Below are 21,234 nucleotides of genomic sequence, written 5' to 3' on the forward strand. Positions count from 1 at the left end.
AATATGGCACTTAAGCCATGCTTATGATACATAAAATGTCCTGGACTGTCCCTAGGCGGGACAGGAACTGATTTTTCGAGTAACCCTTTCCGGGTTCCTATCTGACGTAACTTGGAAAACAGAGGCATTCTAGACTTGAATCCAAACACAATACAATACACGATAAACACAGTAATGAATAGCAAAACAAATCACTCATACCACGACATTGAAAACACATTAAATAACATTAATAACAGTTCGAACAGAATATTACCTGGTACATTTAAAACATAATACTTGAACTTCTCGAGAACAGACTTACTAGAATTACTGGATGCACTGCTAAAACAGTACAGAACATACCGGTCCCATAAAGAGACACGTCAGGACCCGTATCCACCTAAGTGAATACTTCGGACTGGATCTGTGTACCCAAACCCAACGGACCAGAGACAAATTAATTGACCCTGTCTAGATACTACCCCAGCAACGGTACTCACCGGGCAGCAAGAACGGAAGGCCTCGGACTGGACTGGACTGCTACGACGTCGGACTACGAACTTCGGACTTCAGTTACAGGTGGGCCTCCGGATACCTCGGACCTTGTACTCTCGGCTTGGGCTCTGGTCGGGACTCGCCGCATTCCTCACCGCCTCGTCTGGATGCTGGACCGCAGTCTCCGTCTCCTCCGTGGGCCTGAGGGATACTTGAAGCAGAAATATCTGCACGTGCACGGTATGGTTCCGTCACGGCTGCAGAGGGTCAGGGGGCCTGCGTGGCTTCGCCGGCGCGTGGGGAAAGGGCAAGTCCCTATTCGGGCGCCATTATGTGGTAAATAAATAATTAATTACCGGTACTATTTTTGAATACATTGAATAAAACAGATACCTCGAATCCTGTCTCTTATTTATTGAGCTATCTGAGTCTAACAGGCTTTAATCAGGCATAAGGGAAGGGACAGGAACGGGATAGCCTGCACGGAAATGGAATGGATGGCAGCTGCAATGCCTCATCGACAGTGCAGCATATATATAGTATAATACACTAAATTACATTGCATACAATAGGCGTAGCAGTAGGCGTAACTCGTAGCAGTCACGAAAGATAAGAACAAAATGGTGTAACAAGAAGGCGTGTACATGGACATGTGATGTAGACGTCACAGAAGTGTCATAAATGGGGCGGAAACATGGAGGGGGCTACCTGAGCAGCTGGGACCTTTAACCTAGTGGTGCGCGCAAACGGGCAATGACGTGTGACTAGGGAGAACTGGGGGCTATGACTCCTGCACTAGAAGAGGAGACTAAAGTCTGCAGGGTCAAGACGACATGTACCTATGGCATATCTGGTATCTTGTGTTTGGAGTACATGTTGATAGAAACTAAAAGCTATCAGGGCAGAGGCTACTTGACTCTAAGGCTGGCGCATGCATCTATTCTACATGTATTGCGTGAGCTAGGAATATTAATACAGTATTTCTCTTGCATGGAGACATAAAGACTAGACTATAGCTGAAACTGTTTATGCGGTTCAGTAGCTTAGGAATGCAAAGAAGGAAAGCTGGACTGATAACTAGAAGCATAACATACTCTTGGCAGACAGGCAGGCAGAGCCAGGCCAGGCCGGGCCGGGCCGGGCACCGCGCGGCAGGAAGTAAGTGAAGGGTCAGGGATGCAGGTGGGGGCTGTATCACTCCTCGGAGTGGGTTCAGAAGACTGGAGCTTGAATCTGGCGTCCGGGCCCCTTTTGAGGCCTAGAAACGGGGACAATTCAATGAATTAACGTGTACACTGTAAATCGTGGTAACATGGGCCTAATACTTGTTGCTTTCACGAGAACTGGAAACTGGCATACTAGAGTTGGACACAACTATAATTGCGTCTTTAATCGATCATAGGGGGATACATATGCATATTAATCATGCACATATAACATAGGATGGGGAACACGTAGGCACATATAACATGGCAAAATTTACTTTTCCACAACGCGGTCCGCACCGCTGCATCCGAGGTAGGAAGCGAGGCCAGGCAGAGCTTGTAGAGCTTCGAGACCACATGCGATCCCGTCTGATTGTGGATTATGAATGTGAGCATGTCAGCGTCCGCAGGTGGAAGTGGGAATGTGCGAAACTCAGCACGCAGCATGGATCTAATCCTAGTCAGCGTGAAATAGTCCATAAATGTTCGGTCCGCAAATCGCTGGTCTTCAGTTATGGAGAAAACATGGCCGACTGGGAAAAGATCCCCGATCGTGGCCAATTGGAATTTGGATAGTGTACGTCGCACCACCGGTTCACCAGTGATGGGGAGCCAGTGAGGGTTAGGCAACGGGAGAGCAGGGGAAAACAGTTTTTCAATGCGCAACAGCCGTCGCAGCTTCTCCCAGGCCCAGCACGTGGTGGAGACGGTTTGTATGTCTTGAGGGTCTCGGGGAAGCCCTCTGGGAAGGAGTGAATTAAGGGCCACAGGTAGCGCCAGATCGGCTTCTGGTCTCAGATAAAGAATTCTGGCTTCCGGGTGACACCAGGAATAGGCATACGAGCATTGCGCAACTAAGTAATAAAGGAAAAAATCAGGCACTCCGAAGCCCCCACGCTCATAAGGAAGCATCAGCGTACGCCAGGCTACCCGGGGGTTCTTCCCGCCCCATACCAAACGCAACAAGACGGATCGGAGTTGTGAAAAAAAAACCTTGGTAGGTGGGATAGGGATATTGTTAAATAAATACAAAAACCAAGGGAGTACAATCATTTTGATAATGGCAATCCGGCCAGCCATGGACAAGGGAAGTCGAAGCCAACGCTGCAGTACTGTCTTCCAGGAAGTCAAGGGCACGGCCGTAATTTAAGCGGATGATGGACACCGTGTCCAAATGGACATGGATTCCCAGATATTTCACGGAGTCCGTGTTCCATTCAAAAGGGAAAGTGATCGCCCATTGCGAGGTGGAGGGGGTAAGCGGAAAAATTACAGATTTGTGCCAATTTATGCGAAGGCCCGAGAATTCGCCAAATCGGGTTATCTCCAGCAATAAGGGTTCCAAATTGGTCCGAGGTGTCCGAACATATAGAATCGTGTCGTCTGCATATAAAGAGACGAGGAGAGGTCCAGTGCGAGACTGAAGTCCGCGGTGGAGGTGCTTCTCCTGAAAATGGCGCACCAGAGGGTCCATAGCAAGGATGAACAGCAAAGGGGATAAGGGGCATCCCTGACGGGTGCCTCGTGAAAGAGTGAAGTTTGTGGAGAGGGTGCCATTTAAACGGATCAGGGCAGTCGGTGCTGTATACAGCAGTTCCACCGTAGCAACAAACCGCTCCAGCATACCCATACGCCTCATAACCGATAGAAAAAAAGGCCACTCCAAAGTGTCGAATGCCTATTCGGCATCCAAGAACACCGCTGCAGCGGGGGTGGCAGGGTCTATTCTGTGCAAAACCGAGAACAGCGTGCGCAGGTTGAGGGAGGTGGAACAAAACCGGATTGGGCCGATGAAATAATGGATCCCATCAACCGGGACAGACGGATCGCAAGAACTTTAGCCAAAATCTTAGTCTAAATTTAATAGGGACAGGGGCCTATAAGAGCTGCATAAGGAGGCATCCCGGTCCGGTTTAGGAAGAAGGACAATCACAGCCTCCCGGAGCGTGGGAGGGAGAACGCCAGACTCAAGAGCCTCCGCGTAGACCTCTACCAGTTTTGGTACAAGTTCCTCTTTATACTCCTTGTAAAAATCGGCAGAGTAACTGCCAAGGCCCGTGGCCGTAGAGCCCCGCAGTGAATCAATGGCCTCAAAAGTGCTATCCGGAGTTATGGGCATGGCTAGAAACTCCTGCATATATTTTTCGAGGTATACCATGGCAATCTCATTCAGATATGGTCCGGGGTTGCGCCGCTCATCCACAAGCGAGGAGGTGTGTAAGTTTTTGTAGTATGTCAAGAAAGTGTTGCATATAGCAGGAGTGGAGTAATGTTGTGTTCCCTGCATGTCCACAATTTCTGATATATAGGCCGCCTGGTGGGGAGGACGGAGCATCTGCGCGAGCAGTTTGCCCGGTCGTTCACCTTCACCGTATTGACGTGCCGTATAGTGTTTGCCCAGAAATCGCAGTTCCCTGTCTGCAGCGTCCCTGAATTCCAACAGCAATGCCAGTCATCTGGCCTCCCCGGATGTCGATGGGGATGTAAGCATTTCCCTCTCTAGTGCAGAGATATCGGTCTCAATGCGGGTCAAGGTGGAGCGTATCTCCCGCAGAGCCCCCATGTGTTTAGCAATGCATGCCCCGCGAATGGTGGCCTTGAAACCCTCCCATAGCGTGGCCCAGGAACCCACTGTGCCGGTGTTAATGTCGAAGTACTCGTCAATTGCGCCACTGATCTCTTCCTTAAAAAACGGATCTTGTAGGGCTCTGCCAGGGAAGCGCCACTGTCTTTCATAGCCACCCAACCTAGGGACCAATAGAGTCAAAACAGGAGAGTGCTCTGACAGCGTGCGCGGCAGGGTGGAGAGGCCCTCCACCCAGCCAGCGATGCCAGGGGAGAGGAGCCAATAGTCAATTCTAGTACTAGTGTTGTGGAAGCCGGAATGATGTGTATACTCAGGAACATTAGGGTGCAGTCGAGCCTCTATGTCGATTAGGGAAAAATGTGTACAAATTTCTGCAAGCACTGATCTGGACTGACTCTTGCAGTCCGGGGAAGGGGAGGTACTGTCTCTACCTGGGTTCATTAACAGGTTAAAGTCGCCCCCCATCACTAATAGATCCATGTCGGAGTGGAGCAGCATCAGTTGGAGGCCCTGGAAAAAAAGCGGGAGAATCCACGTTAGGACCATAAACCCCACCAGTGCAATCTTGTACCCCAACAGCACACCAGTAATCAGCACATATCGGCCCTCATCATCTGACTTACTACCAGTTATTACAAAGGGAACACGTCTGTGCACAAATATTGCAACACCTCTGGCATATCTACTGTAATTCGAAAAAACTGTGTGCCCCCCCCCCCATCCCTGAGCCATCGAGGAAGCGTCTGCCTGCGCCAAGTGAGTTTCTTGCAGAAAAAGGACATCAACCTTGTGTCGTGCCGCATAGTTCAATACCGGTTTGCGCTTTCGCGTGTTGTTCAAGCCACGGGCATTCCATGACATAAGCGTGAGTCTGGACGAGCCAGACTGCAAACCTACCCCGGCCATAGCACTGCACCAAAAAGAAGGACAATCAAGCTTGCTTCGTACAGTCCACTCCCATTAGTCCCACCAATACTCACAATCAAAAATGACCAAGCAAATAAAACATTGCCCGCCCTCCACCCAGCCTCCCAGTGTCCCCAGAGAGGCAAACCCCAAACAAGCACTGACGTGAGGTACAAAACTTAACAAGTAATGACAGTGCCATTAATCGAAAATGTAGCAAATAAACCAAAACCCCAAATAAGTAAGACAAGTAGGCATACGCCATAGAGGGTAGCAACGCCACACCATGCGGGCGGCCCAAGTACATCGACTACATTAGTGATGACAATTGAACAAGTGTCAAAGAAAAAAAGAGGCCACATCAAGTCGGCAACACTGTGAACAGGTCCCTTAAAGCAGCCAATAAAGACCCTTCAGCCTTGGCCGGTCTCAGCAAATAGATCTGCACTGGACTGTGTGTCATTCCGGGCCGGCGAGTGCGCCGCGGATCCAGAAGCCGATGGGGAGCCCTGTCTTCTATAACCTTGACAAAAGTCCTGCGCCTCCGTGGGGGAGTCAAAGATGCGATATCTGCCGTTTAACATCAACCTTCAATCGCGCAGGATACAACATACCGTGTTTTAAACCAAGATTACGAAGAGTAGCTTTGACCCCATTATATTTGCGGCGGGCCTCCTGAACCATGAGCATGAAATCCGGGAAGGATAGGACGCTGCCCTGCCACCGTACCTCGCCGGCCTCGCGGGCGGCTCGAAGCGATGCGTCTCGATCCCGGAAGTTCATGATCCTGGCGATTATGGGCCTCGGGGGTTGACCAGGGCGAGGCTTAGGACGCAAAGACCTATGTGCACGTTCGACCACAAAGCCAGCCGTGAAGGTGTCCTTACCGAACAGTTCAATGAGGAGGTGTTCAACAAAAGTGTCAAAACGACCCGTCGCCGTCGTCTCCGCCACACCAAGGATTCGGATATTGTTGCGCCGACCACGCGCTTCCAAGTCCTCATTTTTCATGGCCACGTCTTTAAGAATTTTCTAAACTCTTTCCAGTCGCTTAAGCGCTTTGGCGGCACCGTCTTCCGTATCAGATATCCTGGATTCAGCAAAGTCCAGTCGTCTGTCGTGGGCCTGCACCTTGGTGCCCATATCAGCAATCTTCTGGTCTAGGCTGTCGAAGCGGGTGTCGAGCGCCTTGAAACCTGCGCGCATTTCGCTCATCATGGTAGCTACCATGGCGGCGGTGTCCTCCATGCCTGCGGAGCCGGTCGCCCCAGCGGATGAGCCTGGCGGAGGGTCTGTAGCAAAGAGGGACGTCTTGTCAAAGCTTAATTTTCGCTGATTCGGGTCCCTCTTCCCCATGATCAAGGCAGTGAGGATTGCGTTGGCGCCAGTGGAAGAGTGCGTGTCCGCATGCGGCCTGGATGGATGTATCAGGGCAGGTCCAGGCCTCAGGTAGAATCACAGCAAACCAGGCCTCAGTGTGCGGCGTCTGACCGGGGGGTGTAGTGACCAAGCGTTGGTGTGTAGAATCAGCCCCACTTCCTCACGCCGACAGAGCCAGGGAACAGCGATCTCCGTGGTCCGCTGCCACAGAGCCCCTCGGCGAAGTAGCACTCACTGTGGCCAGAGCAGTGTGGGAGCGTCCCTCTCCTTGAGTCTATTACAGGAGGGCAGGTGGGAAATAAGGGACCCCACGCGTAGTGTCTAGGCGGGGCCGCCCGTGGGCAAAAGGCAGCGCACCGCGGCGCCCCAGCCGCCCCCCCCCCACCGCAACCGGACGGACGGTCCCGCTCCCCGCCCCAGTCCCGCCGCAGGCCCGAAAATCGGGGCCCCGGCTCCAGCGCGCGGACAGGCCCGGAGGCCGCGGCCGCACCACGGAGACAGACGCCCCCACCCAAGAGTCCGTGGAGGACCAGCGGCAAGCGCGAGCGCCTACACCCAGCGCGCGGCGGGAAGGAGGCCCGGCAGGAGAGCACCGCGCCGCAATCACCGATCACACCGGTGCAGAGAGGGAAGATGGCGCCGAGGTCCGAATGGCCTCTGTTCCCCTCCGCAGAAGACACCACTCAGGACGCTCCCGTGGCCTCCGGATCCGCCCAGTTGGTCAGGGGGATTCCCCCATTCGGATCGGCAGCAATGTGTGGGCCAGCGACAGCGGGTTACATGTAGTTAGTCGCCGTCGGGAGCCCGCATGTAGGAGCTTCACTCAGAGGCGGCCATCCCAATCGCCTCCATGGCCACGCCCACTACAACCAGAGAGTGTTGATACAAACAGACAACACAACAACTATGTTCTACATCAACAAGCAGGGAGGAACACAGTCAGCCCCACTATCTAACCTAGCACAGGAGATATGGAGATCGGCCATCCAGCTCAAAATAGACCTGCTAGCCATATACCTACCAGGAAAGGACAATGTGGTAGCAGACAGGCTCAGCAGACAGACATCAGCATCCCACGAGTGGGAACTCGACGCACAGGAAATGCAAAGGCTATTCAGGAGGTGGGGAACACCGGCGATAGACCTATTTGCAACACACCAGAATGCAAAATGCCGAAACTTTGCATCCAGGCAACCAGGGGGACGATCCCATGGCAATGCCCTATGGATAAGCTGGTCGAAAATAATTTGCCTACGCTTTTCCCCCCCGATACCTTTTGATACCCAGGGTACTCAACAAGTGCAGGACCACTAACATGACACTGATCCTGGTGGCACCACAGTGGGCAAGGCAGACCTGGTACTCTCAAATAATGGAAATTGCACAGGGACCACCCCACAAGTTCGGGAAAAGAGAAGACTTACTCTCCATGCAAAACGGAGAGGTACTGCACCCAGAGCCGGAGAGCATCAACCTAGCAGCATGGCTCCTGAGGACATAGAGTTTGCACATCTAAGACTCCCTGAGAGCACCCTGCGGGTGCTACGAGAGGTAAGGAAACCTACCACACGTAAATGCTATTTGGCAAAATGGAAAAGGTTCACACAAGGGTGCAGCAAGAAAAAACTGCACAAAAAGGTGACCAGGGAATCAACGGTGATGAGGTACCTCACACACCTGCTGAAAGCAAAACTAAGCTCATCCTCGCTGAGGGTACACCTTGCAGCGATAGTAGCCTACACAAGAGGAGAGACAGGAAAGAGCTTCTTTACATCACAAGTAGTAAAGAGATTCCTGGAAGAGGCAAAAAAGATCGCACCACCAAAGAGGATGCCGCCGCCGGCATGGAACCTTAATTTAGTTCTAACGGAGCTTATGAAAGCGCCCTTTGTACCCATCCACAAGACCTCACTACAAATGCTAACAATGAAGACAGCCTTCCTGGTGGCAATCACCCCGCTGCGCAGGGTAAGCGAGCTGCAAGCTCTACATCCAAATACACAATGACAGGTGGTAATGAGAACGGACCCACACTTCATGCCAAAGGGGGTGTCAAGGTTCCACATGAACCAAACAATACAAATACCAAGCTTTTTTCAGAAACCATTCACAAGCGCAGAGAGGGCACTGCACTCTCTAGATGCTAGAAGGGCAGTGCTGCGTTACATAAAAAGAATGAAGGAGCACAGGAAAACAAAGCAGTTCTTTGTGTCCTTCGCAACCAGTTTCCTGGGTAGACCAGTGACAAAGGACGATACAATTCTGCCACAAGCAGGCAAGGCACAGGCCCGGACTGACCGTTGCGGGCACCGGGCAATCCTCCAGGGCGACGCAAGGGTGGTGGCCGGTTTTGGGCCCCTGAGGGCCGGTTTTGTTACAGGTCCGTTTATGCAGCACAGCTGCAAAATCGGCCCTTTAACAAAATCGGCCGAAAACCGGTCCCGGCAAAGAGCTCGGTCGCACCCCCAACCTCCCCCAACGGGGCCGGCCGAGCACTTTGCTGGGGCCGGTTTTGGTTCCCAGTCCGGCCCTGGCAAGGCAAGAACTATCAGAGGGGGGCGCAAGCCCATTCTACCAGAAAAAAGGGAGCAACAATAGCCTTCCTGTCTAACACACCCATTCAGGACATATGCCTGGCGGCAACATGTGTTTCATTGCACACGTTCACTAAGCACTACTGCGTGGATATACAAATGAACAAAGAAGCACAAGTTGGACAGAAAGCGCTTCAACATATGTTCAACAACTAAAGCTCCGCTTCCACCCAGCCGCAAACAAAAGTAACAAACCGCTACAAAATCTATGCACAGCATAGTGAATCCAGAAAGATTCACGTTGCAAACTAATAGTTTCTTACCTGTCGGTGTAGTTTTGCAGCTTGAAGATCTTTCTGGATTCACTAGCGAACCCACCCACCTCCGCGGGAAAGATGAGGCAGGAGAGGAAGGTGGAAATACTCTGTTTAAAGTACAAACAGACACTTTAAGGGACCAAGTGATAAACCATTTACTTGAGGAAGAACTTGAAAACATTGCCAAGGATTCACGAACAGAACACAAAAAACAAGAAAAAAAGAACCAGAAGATGCCGCCCAAAGGTGGGAGCTTCCGCGGGAAGCGTGCCGACGTCACAGGAAGTACACCAAAAGGTGGGACGTCGACGCCCACCTGCGCTCCGGGGAAAAAAAAAAGAAAGAAAAGACTACGATTCCAGACAGATCTTCAAGCTGCAAAACTACACCGACAGGTAAACTATTCGTTATCACATATTAAGTGTAATAGGGTAATTCAGTGCTAGCTTTGCCTACAGTGAAATCTCTTTAGAAGACTGGCCTTTGAGGCTTTGGGATTACTTCAGGGGTGAAAGTTATTAAAAAGGAAGGTTTAGGTCTGTGTAAAGGCTTATTTTTCCAAATCTACATGGCAGTTTAAAACTGCACTACAGGCTGGAGGGGCAGGCTTCAGGCATGGTCTATAGTACTAGTTTAGTGTGTGGCATAGGGCGTGCTGAAACCCATTTGAAGCATTTCATTTACAGGCCCTGGATACCTGTATTACCATTTACTAGGGACTTGTAAGTAAATGTAATGTGCCAGTTGCTTGTATACCCATTTTACAATGGTTTGAAAGAGACGCAGACAATTTACTACTCTTTGCTGGTGAATGTGCAGAGTCTTAATGCCAACAAAATTGGGTTCAGCTACAGAAGGCAAACATTTCGGGGACTGTCAAATATGGCCATTTCCAACAACTTGCCATAAAATTGTCCTTGTAAATGATCACAATGCTTTGTATTTAAGTTTTAAGATGTATTGCTTTACTATTGCAGTGTTTTAAAAAAAATCACGTTGCTCTTCTTTTCTTCATCAGATTATCTTCAGCCTATTGCAGCAGAGGAAAAAAGAATAGAAGCGGAGGAGAAAGCAAAGCATGAGGAGGCAGAGCGAATTGCAAAAGAAATTGCAGCTGGTAATTGTCAACTGGGAAGGCCTATGTTCAATGAAATATTTTGAATGAACAGTGGGATTTGGGACCCAAGTTAAATATTTGAGGGTGGATTTGCTAAGGTCTTATGTTGTCTTTGCATGACTTAAGTAATCTCAATACAACGCAAGACCTTAAATAGAATTTACAAAGCCACACAAGAGGCCATTTTCTCTGCCTTGTGTGACTTTGTAAAGAAATGCAACGCAGTGCATCAGCTTGCTTGGTGTTAAGGTACATTTCTCTGTGGTGAGCATTCTAGAGGAAGAGCATTGGCAATCTCAAGCAAACACCCATGGAATTTCATGCAATTCCAGATTTCAAGGCAGCAAACCTGGTATAGCGCTGAAAGGTGCGCCTATCGCAGGCATAACTAGGAGAAATATCTTAATTTCTTTGTTGCCGCCTCTGTGTGTAATGCATTTGGCATCACATGTAGAACATGGATATGGCCTCTTCCTGCACAAAAACAATCCTGCCTGTAATGCAGAAACCCTTGCAGCTTAACCCTGCGTTGGTGCTATGCAGCAAACAGTGCACCATGTCTAGGAGAGAGCAGAAGTGCGCTATATCTTAGTAGATATGGTAGATTTCTGCCCTCACTTTAACGCTACACAGCAAGTTGCATTGAATGAAATATTGGTAAATTCTCCCCATTATTTGTAGCATCCAAAACAAGTAGGAGGGAATGAAATTTCCCACCTCTGTATTTCTTTTTAGTCAAACAGGTTACCGGTCAAATGCTTTGAACAACCATTAGCAAACCAGTATCATTACCATTAGAAAAGCAGTATCATTATTGAACTTTTTAATTTATATTGTTATGTGAATTACAGGTTTGCCTTGAATTTTCTTAACCTTAAGAAACACTTTCCAAAGAGCATTCTAAAACTTTTCTAAAAATATAAATTTATTTTTATTTGTACATTTCCTTAGCAAGCCGTTCTTTTGGAATATAGCTTACAATTAAAAAAAAAAAAAAGAACGTAGGTGATTAAAAAAATAAGGATGGCATAGCCATGATAAAGGGAACACAGCATACGGCAAAGACTGTACCGCTGATGGTAGCAAACTATTTCAGTATTCTGGGGCCTCATGTAGCATGAGAAGGGGGTAGAGTGTAAGGATTTGTTTTTCAAACCTGCAATTTTTAGGTCTGGCTTGAGTGTGGGTGTCAGTTACCATTTTTATGTTTTCAATTTCCGACTAGAGTGTACTTTTGCTATATGCAGGAGTATCTGTTTCACAGGTGTTCTCTTCCAGGGGTATACTCATCAAAGTCATAAGCACACTCCCGCCTCCCCGGTCGAGCAGTAGCAGTTGTTGGATAAGTTACTGTTGCATTTGATAGGCAGGTTCCTACAGGTTTCTATACCGTACAAAAGAACTAACCTAACTGTCACCTGTGGGGCATGATGGGTGCAGGGTTCTCCTAAAGGCCTTAAAAGAAAAGTGTTCAGATTCTCTGAGGCCTTAAAGGCGAGGTGCCAGTTCCCTTTTCTGTACAGGGATGTTATTTGCTTATGCAGCCTGATGGGCTATTAGCCTTTCATTACCTACTTTCTTTGATGAAAATAAAAGGTTCTTTCTGCAGAATGTAACTAATGTTCATGTCTTTGTTCGAGGCATGTGGGCTGCTGAATTCATATCTGTGCATAGATCGCCGCCTAGTGTTGGGTCCGGATGATTGCACATTGTTGTCCTGGAAGAGTCTTCGAAGTATCACGAGATAGGTGGCTCCTCCCCTGGACTACAGTGCGCATGGGCATCTTCTCCATCCTCAGATTGTTTTTTTCCGCCATTGGGTTCGGATGTACTTTCCTTTACTCGAAGTTCGGAATCGAAACTACACTTTCTAGAGGCCAAAAGGCCTTCGGTATCGTCGGTATTGTCTCGTATCGCTGCCGACAGACTTCTTTACAAACTTTTACAACTTGGGACGTCGAATCGGGCCGCGGGCCTTCTCGGCGCCACGTGACCAGTCGTCGATGGAACCGAGCCCATTTAAAAGATGCCCTCTTTGTAACTCTAAATACCCACATATCGATAAGCACCCCGTATGTAACAAGTTCTTATCGCCAGAACATAATGAATCCGACTGTCTAGCCTGTGCCCAATTTCGTTCCAAAAAGACACTTCGAACTCGATGGGCTGCTAGACTAACAATGCAGAAACAAGCGCCAGAGCCAGAAAATATCTTCGACGAAGAAGATCTTGCCGAAGAATATGAAGAACAGTCTGATCAAGAATCGAAGCATGACTCCAACTACTACATCGACGAGGAAGAAGACATCGTCGAGGTAGGGGACGGCGAACAAGGGATTGGAGCCGCAGAGGACGACTCCAGTGACGAACCGGGCCCAACCGTGAGTACGGCGCCCCATACCTATACCTCCATAGTTCCACAGGCTCAGGTAGAGGCATCGCCACAAGGCCTTAGCCAAGATCTCGAAACACATTCTATAGCCCCGCAATACAGCTCGGCTAAGAATATTACTAAAAAGCCATTGGATCAACGTACTCCGAAATTGGTTGTATCGAAACCAAAAGTGGTGGAACAGAAAACGAAACCGAAACTGATCGACTACACGGTCTTCGGACCACACTACGTCGATCCATCGGAGTCGAGACCAAAGAAACTCGTCGACAATACAGTCTTCGGGCCAAACTATATCGACCCATCAGAGTCGAACACAAAGGTCGTCGAGCCAAAAGCCAGCGCCCCTACATCTATTCCAAGACAAAAGGGCGTCGAACCGAAAACATCGGCGTCGACAGCTGCCAACACAAAAAAGTGACTCGATCCAAAAAAGGTTGTCGACCCCAAACAAAAAGGAGACAAACAAATGGCTCAGCAAAAGAAAACGATCGAGCCGAAGAAAATCGACCCGAAAAAGGCCGTCGAACCGACATCAGAGCGTCGATCCGAAACCATCGGTGCCGAAATCGACACAAGGACACAAGGCCATAAATGAACCAAAAAAGACTGTCGAAACGGGAAAATGTACGGCTCTGAAGAAACAGGCACTACCAAAACAAACTGTAGTACCACAAAAGAACATCGGACCGATTAAGTTTGGCCTCCCACCTTCCTCAAAAACAAAGGCGGTGGAGCCCAAGAGCGGCATCGAACCGAAACAAACCAAGCAAAAGACATTGGCAAAAACACCAAGAACTGCTGAACAGGAAGTCTTACATCCAGACCCTGAATCAGTTGAACAAACAAAACTTTACATTGACCCTAACTCTGGGAAACTCACTCTCCACAAGAGGAAGATCGGACCAGAGACTCAAAAAGAGACTTGCACTATACCACTCAAAAAGAAAAGGGACTGTTCTACTTCACCTATTCTATTTGAGCCTAACGCATACTCATAAACACCCACACACTCAGATGAAGAGGTGGATGAGGAATATGATCAGGAATACAGCTACCCAGTAGACACTGACCAAGACAGTCCTACTCAACCATGGGCTGATCCAGTACACCCCGGTGACTCTCAAGCCATTCCTGATACACCAGCATACCCTACTAGGCCTTCCCCTACAGAGGACACAGCTGCTTTTAATTCCTTAATCGAAAGGGCAGCCCTCCATCACAATGTGGACATGCATGCAGACCCTGTGGAGGAAGATTTCCTCTTTGACACTTTTGCCACATCAGAAAGATCTGTTAAGACACTGCCTATGTTAAAAGGGGTACTAAACATGCATGAGACATATTTAAAGACACCACTAAGGCAAGGGTCATTAACCCCAGAATAGAGAGAAAATACAGGCCATCGCCACTAGACCCTACATTCATTAAAGGACAATTGCCTTTGGATTCTTTAGTGGTTGCAAATGCACGTAAACGTGCAAACTCACAAACAACTGGGGAAGCTCCACCTCCCGACGAAAAATCAAAGATCTTTGAAGCATCAGGGAAAAGGGTAGCCGCACAGGCAGCTAACATATGGAGAATATCTAACATGCAAGCCCTGTTAGCTAGGTATGACAGGGCACACTATGATACCTTAGAGACACTTCTCCAGCATTTACCTGACACTTACAAAGAACAGGCTGAACAATTAATACAGGAGGGAAAGATAATCACTAACGCCTCCATTAAATGTGCCTTAGACGTAGCAGATACAGCTGCCAGGTCTCTTAACACCAGTGTTATGATCAGGAGACATCCGTAGCTCCGCATTTCTGGTTTTAAAAACGAAGTCCAGACCACTTTGTTAAACCAGCCAGTCAATCCTGACTACTTATTTGGTCCAGGAACAGATACAATACTGGACAAAATGAAAAAATACACTGAGATGGCGAAGTCTATGGGAGCCCTACAGTCACAACAACATAGAGGCTCCTTTCGTCGCTCAAATTACAGGGGGCTGCAAGAGGCAGCTCATCACAGCAGACCACAAACTACAAGGAAAACACACAAACCACCTACAATAAAAACAATAGAGGTGGATACCGCGGCAATAACAACAAAGGCAGAGGACGAGGAAACAACACCACCAGATCCTCTACCAATACAAAACAGTGACTCCTTAGCGCTACCCCCAGACCATATAACACCAGTCGGGGGACGATTACAACAATTCCTACCTGTCTGGCAAAACATCACTACAGACAAGTGGGTAAGGCAAATTATCCGAGATGGCTATTGCCTAGAGCTAACCTCCACACCACCCAACATACCTCCAAGACAACGTCCTATGTCTGTAGAACACCTCAACTTATTGCAGCAAGAAGTCCTCAGCATGCTGCAAAAAGGGGCCATAGAACTAGTACCATTAGAACATCAAGGTACAGGGGTATATTCACTATACAATATTGGACCTCAGACCCCTAAATCATTACATCTTATCAGAACGTTTTCATATGCTCACTCTACAACAAGTGTTACCACTGTTGCAGCAAGGAGACTTCCTCTCAACTTTGGACCTCAAAGACGCATATTTCCATATCCCGATACATCCTGCTCACAGGAAGTACCTCAGGTTCACGCTACTAAATCAACATTACCAATTTAAAGTCCTTCCATTTGGTGTAACAACAGCTCCAAGAGTGTTCACAAAATGCCTAGCGACAGTAGCTGCAGATTTGAGAAGACAACATATTCATGTCTATCCGTACCTGGACGACTGGCTCATACAAGCAAAGTCAGCCCAGCAGTGTGCCAGCCACATGTCGAAGACAATTCACCTACTGCACAGCCTAGGCTTCACGTTAAACTACCAAAAATTTCACCTTCAACCATCCCACGTACAGCAGTACCTGGGAGCAACAATAAATACTCTAACAGCAAAAGCATACCCAAACGCTGTAAGAATAAACAGTATGCAGCTACTAATCCAAAGGTTCAAGCCCCAACACTCGCTCTCTGCCCGAGTGTTTATGCAACTCATAGGCATGATGGCTTCGTTCACCTTCATAGTCCCTCACGCAAGACTACACATGCGTCCACTACAGGAGTGCTTAGCTCGGCAGTGGAACCAGGCTCAAGGACAATTGAAAGACCTAGTGTTGGTTACCAGTCGTGCATACAACTCTCTGCATTGGTGGAATCCACATAACCTTTGCAAGGGACGACTGTTCCAAGAGCCTGTACCACAGATAGTGTTGACAACGGACGCATCCCTGATAGGATGGGGAGCCCATGTCCTTCAGTACACAGTGCAGGGCCTATGGACAGCACAACAAAAGAAAATGCACATCAACTTGCTAGAAATGATGGCAATTTTTCTAGCTATGAAAGCGTTCAAAGTACATTTATGCAACAAGGCTGTGTTGATCCGGACGGACAACATGACAGCAATGTACTACATACAGAAACAGGGAGGAACACACTCCACAGCTATCACATCTAGCACAAAGCATATGGAAGTGGGCCATCCAAAGAAACATTTTTCTCATGGCGGAACACCTCCCAGGCAAAGACAACCAAGTAGCGGATCTGCTCAGCAGACACAGCCAACAGCTGCACGAGTGGGAGGTTCATCCCACAGTGCTCCAACCATACCTGCAACAATGGGGACAACCAGAGATAGACCTGTTCGCCACAAAAGAAAACGCAAAATGCCAGTACTTTGCCGCCAGGTTTCCACATCCGCAGGGCAATGCGATATGGATGAACAGGTCAGGCAGATTTGCGTACGCTTTTCCCCCAGCACCGTTAATACCGCTAGTGGCACGCAAACTACGACAACATTCAATGACACTAATCCTAGTTGCTCCAACATGGGCAAGGCAACCATGGTACACAACGTTCCTAGAACTTTCCGTGGTGCCTCATCAAAGACTGCGGCTCACACCCACTCTACTCACCCAGAGCCATGGAGACATACAGCACCCAGATCCGCAACAACTTAACCTTGCGATCTGGCTCATGAAGTCTTGAAGTTTGGGTACCTAAACTTACCTCCTGACTGTATGAACATCATCAAGGAGGCAAAAAAGCCTACAACCAGAGCCTGTTACGCTGCAAAGTGGAAGCGTTTTGTCATTTACTGCAATAACAATGACATAAACCCACTAGATGCTTCAACGCAAAATATCATTTGCTATCTTTTGCACTTACATCGTTGCAATCTAGCTTATTCGTCTATAAGAATACACTTAGCTGCCATTGCAGCTTATCTTCACAACAGACAGCATCTTTCGATATTCAGAGTACCTGCAATTAAAGCATTCATGGAGGGCCTCACACGAATAATCCCCCCAAAACACCCGCCTTCACCTGTCTGGAACCTAAACATTGCTTTAACCAGACTAATGGGACCACCATTTGAACCATTGCATTCGTGTGACTTACAATTTTTAACATGGAAAGTGGCATTTCTAGTAGCAATTACTTCACTTAGAAGAGTTAGCGAGCTACAAGCCCTAACTATTCAAGAGCCATTCATCCAGATACATGCGAATAGGGTAGTTCTTAGGACAAACCCTAAATTCATGCCCAAGGTGGTATCCCATTTTCATATCAATCAAACAATAGAACTGCCATTGTTCTTTCCAAATCCACAGTCAGTACCTGAAAGAGCTCTACACACCCTAGATGTCAAGAGAGCACTTCTATACTACATTGATAGAACTAAGGATTTTCGAAAAACTAAACAGTTGTTTGTTGCCTTCTCACCACAACACAAAGGCAACTCTATTTCAAAATCTGGGTTAGCCAGATGGATAGTTAAGTGCTTCCAAATATGTTATCTAAAATCAAAACGCACTTTAACAGTTCCCCCAAGAGCGCATTCTACACGCAAACTAGGGGCATCCATGGCTTTCCTAGGAAACATTCCTCTACAGGAAATATGTAGAGCAGCCACATGGTCAACCATACATACTTTCACAAAACACTATTGTGTGGACGTACATTCCAAACAGCAAGCAGCTGTAGGACAGGCTGTTCTAAAAACTCTTTCAGACTGCTGCAGCTGGCACAGGTAGCCACCGCTAAGTGAGAAACTGCTATACATTCTATGCACAGAAATGAATTCAGCAGCCCACATGCCTCGAACGGAATATGCTACTTACCAGTATGCATCTGTTCTTGGCATGTAGGGCTGCTGACATTCATATCGCCCACCCTCCTCCCTGGTGCCTGTCGCAGCTGTAGCATCATCACTACTTTCTTACTTTCTTGCATGGACATTTGTATTTGTATTTGTATGTGGATTTATAGAGCCCGATTGTTGCCCGGGGGCGTCCAAGCGCTAAGGAACCAACAGATGATTTAGGCAGAGGCAGGGATAGTTAGCAGGGATTACTGTGTGGAGTTGAAAAGAAGTGTCTTGAGCTGTTTCCGGAATGAGGAGAGATTGGGGTTAGCTCTCAAATGAAGAGGAAGGGCGTTCCACAGCTTGGCAGCGTTATGGGCAAAGGTCCTACCGCCTGATCTGGCTCTTTTTATTCTGGGTGCGGTAGCCATAAAGGTCTGGTTCGAACGGAGGTTTCTGCTTGGATGGTAGTGGGAGACTAGGTCGCGGGTGATCATAGGGCCTGTGTCCCAGAAAGCCTGGTGGGTGATACACATGGCTTTGAAGTGGATTCTTTGGCGAACTGGCAGCCAGTGAAGACTGGTCAGGCCGGCTCTAACAGATTGCCGGCGTGGGAGCTGGAGCAGTGTCCGGGCTGCACAGTTCTGCACTGTTTGAAGTCTCCGCAGTGTGTAATCTGGCGCAGCGAGGTACAGGACGTTGTTGAAATCCAGGCGGGACTGGATCAGACCCTGAATGGCTACCTGCTTAGCCTCCATGGGTAAAAGATGAAGAACTTTTTTAAGCATCCTAAGAAGGCCAAAGCAGGTGGCCGATAGTTTGGTAGCTTGTGTATCAAATGAAAGGGAACTGTCCAGCCACACCCCGAGACTCCTGATGTTGTCCTTAGGTGCTGGGGGGGTGCCCAGACAGGGTGGCCACAGGGAATTGAAGGAGCTTGGATCGGCAGTGCCCAGAAGCATCATCTCCGTCTTGTCCCCGTTTAGTTTGAGTGATGAGGAGGACATCCAGCTCTTTACCTCCTCAAGACATTTACTAAGTCCTCTGCTCATTGGCATCTTGGCCTCCTGCGCCAATGAAACCACCAGCTGGGTGTCGTCCGCATAGGAAATGATCTTAACTCCATACGGACGAACAACCTCAGCCAGTGGCCTCATATAAATGTTGAATAGCGCAGGGCTTAAAGAGGAGCCTTGTGGGACCCCGCACCTTAATGGTCTGCTAGTGGACACTGATTCCCCGTCGAATACCTGAAAGGATCTATCTTTCACGAAGGACTCGAGCCATAGCCATGCCTTGTGCTTGATACCAACACTGGACAGCCGGTTCAGCAAGATGTCATGGCTGACCGTGTCAAAGGCCGCGCTGAGGTCAAGGACTGTACCATACTCCATCTCTGCCACAATGGCGAAAAACAATCTTGAGGATGGAGAAGATGCCCATGCGCACTGTAGTCCAGGGGAGGACCCACCTATCTCGTGATTCTTCGAAGACTCTTCCAGGACAACAATGTGCAATCATCCGGACCCAACACTAGGCGGCGATCTATGCACAGATATATGAATGTCAGCAGCCCTACATGCCAAGAACAGATGCATACTGGTAAGTAGCATATTCCTTCTTACTGTATATTTTATGAGTTATTTTCATACTACAGAAAGACATGTAATTGTGGTTTGCTTAGCCTATTGGTTATGTTTAGGGCTGCATATTATTTGTTATACATCTATATGTGTATAATTTTTTAGTACTATGTACTCTATTTACATATTTTACACATTTATATATTAGGCTATATGTTCCGGGTTCCCGCTTATGGGCGGAGATAATTCAATGCTTATGACTTTGATGAGTATACCCCTGGAAGAGAACTAGGATTACAGGTAAGTAACTTATCCTTATATGCATATAGATCTAGTGAACCTAAGCTGAGCGTTAGTAACATGAGTACCCCATGAGCCACATGAGCCAAAACAAATGCCTAAATATGAAATAAAATTGACAAAAGTTTAACGGCTGCCTCCATAACTGAAGGCTGGGACACTAATGTTTGGGGCCACAAACCTGATTGTGTGACTTATCAAAATTCGTCATGAGATCTTAACTGGACATATATTCTACAAATGCATTGACCATCGAGAGAAAAGCATTAAGTGTTCATGATTTCAATAACTCATTAACTGCATACAGCAAAGCCGCCAGTGGTAGTCAACACCTTAACTGGTACAGACTCCGCCCCCTGTGCGTGTGCCGCTGATGAGCCGGCTATTTGGGGTATTTTGTGATTATGGCTCAATACTTTTTTTTCCACAAAAAGTATCCACCCCAAATATGTGTCCTTATCTCCCCCGCAAAAAAACCTATGATTTGAAAGGTACCTAGGGTGTGTGGGTTCCCCCGGAGGGGACCAAGAAAATAGGCAAAATATAGCAAATCTTGAGTTTAAAAAAAAAACAAATAGGGAAATAGTGCTTTACATAAGTTTGTTTTGCTTCCTAAGAATGACATCCACGAACGTTTTACTGCACTAAAGTCACCATATTTACATCTTTTAGGAATATGCAGAACTGAATCAGAGAACCTAATTTTGTACCTCAGTTTTCCTATTTTTTTGCTGCCAATCTACTTCCAGTTTGTGGTGGAATCCAGTGCCAGGATCAGGAAAGCTATAGATTTCTGAAAAGTAGACAAAATTCCGAATTCAGCAAGGGGTCGTGTAGATCCTCAACGTTTTCCCAAGGAAAATATCTGTTGAAATGAAGAAATTTTGCAAATGAGTAGGAAAAAGTGGGCCTTTGTGACATTTTAATCTGTAACTTTTTGTCACAATGGCCGATTTACAAAAGCAATATACCATTGTGTCCACTAGACCCTTCTTGGGATGTATGTAGGGTTTATAGGCTCTCCAAGAACCCAAGGAACCCAGAGCCAACAACTGAGCTGCATGGTACAGTGGTTGAAAACTATGCATTTCTGCAATGGGCACAAGAGCTGGAGATAGAGACTAACTCCTGAGGCGGAAAGCCGGGAGCAACGAGCGATCATTTTAAAATTTGCATTCTTTGTATTTTCTTTGTATTTCTAACCTTGTACCTGGCATTATTCTTGCTAGCACTCCCTCCCGCACAGCTGATTTGAAAGCTGTAGAGGGTCGCTACATTCATTGACTACATCCAGGGGAAGCCTGGTCGGGCCACGCCCCC

General features: G+C 47.9%; 1 long non-coding RNA gene across 1 annotated transcript in view; it reads left to right on the forward strand.

Moving 5' to 3' along the window:
• The window catches only part of LOC144819786 (uncharacterized), a 160,868-nt gene that overhangs the window by 89,384 nt on the left and 50,250 nt on the right, over positions 1 to 21,234 (forward strand). The window contains exon 3 of the long non-coding RNA XR_013607567.1: positions 10,425 to 10,523. This is a non-coding gene — a long non-coding RNA (uncharacterized LOC144819786). The remainder of the gene's footprint in view (positions 1 to 10,424; positions 10,524 to 21,234) is intronic.

This window comes from Lissotriton helveticus, chromosome 2_1, assembly GCF_964261635.1.
Source record: "Lissotriton helveticus chromosome 2_1, aLisHel1.1, whole genome shotgun sequence".
Lineage (NCBI taxonomy): Eukaryota > Metazoa > Chordata > Amphibia > Caudata > Salamandridae > Lissotriton > Lissotriton helveticus.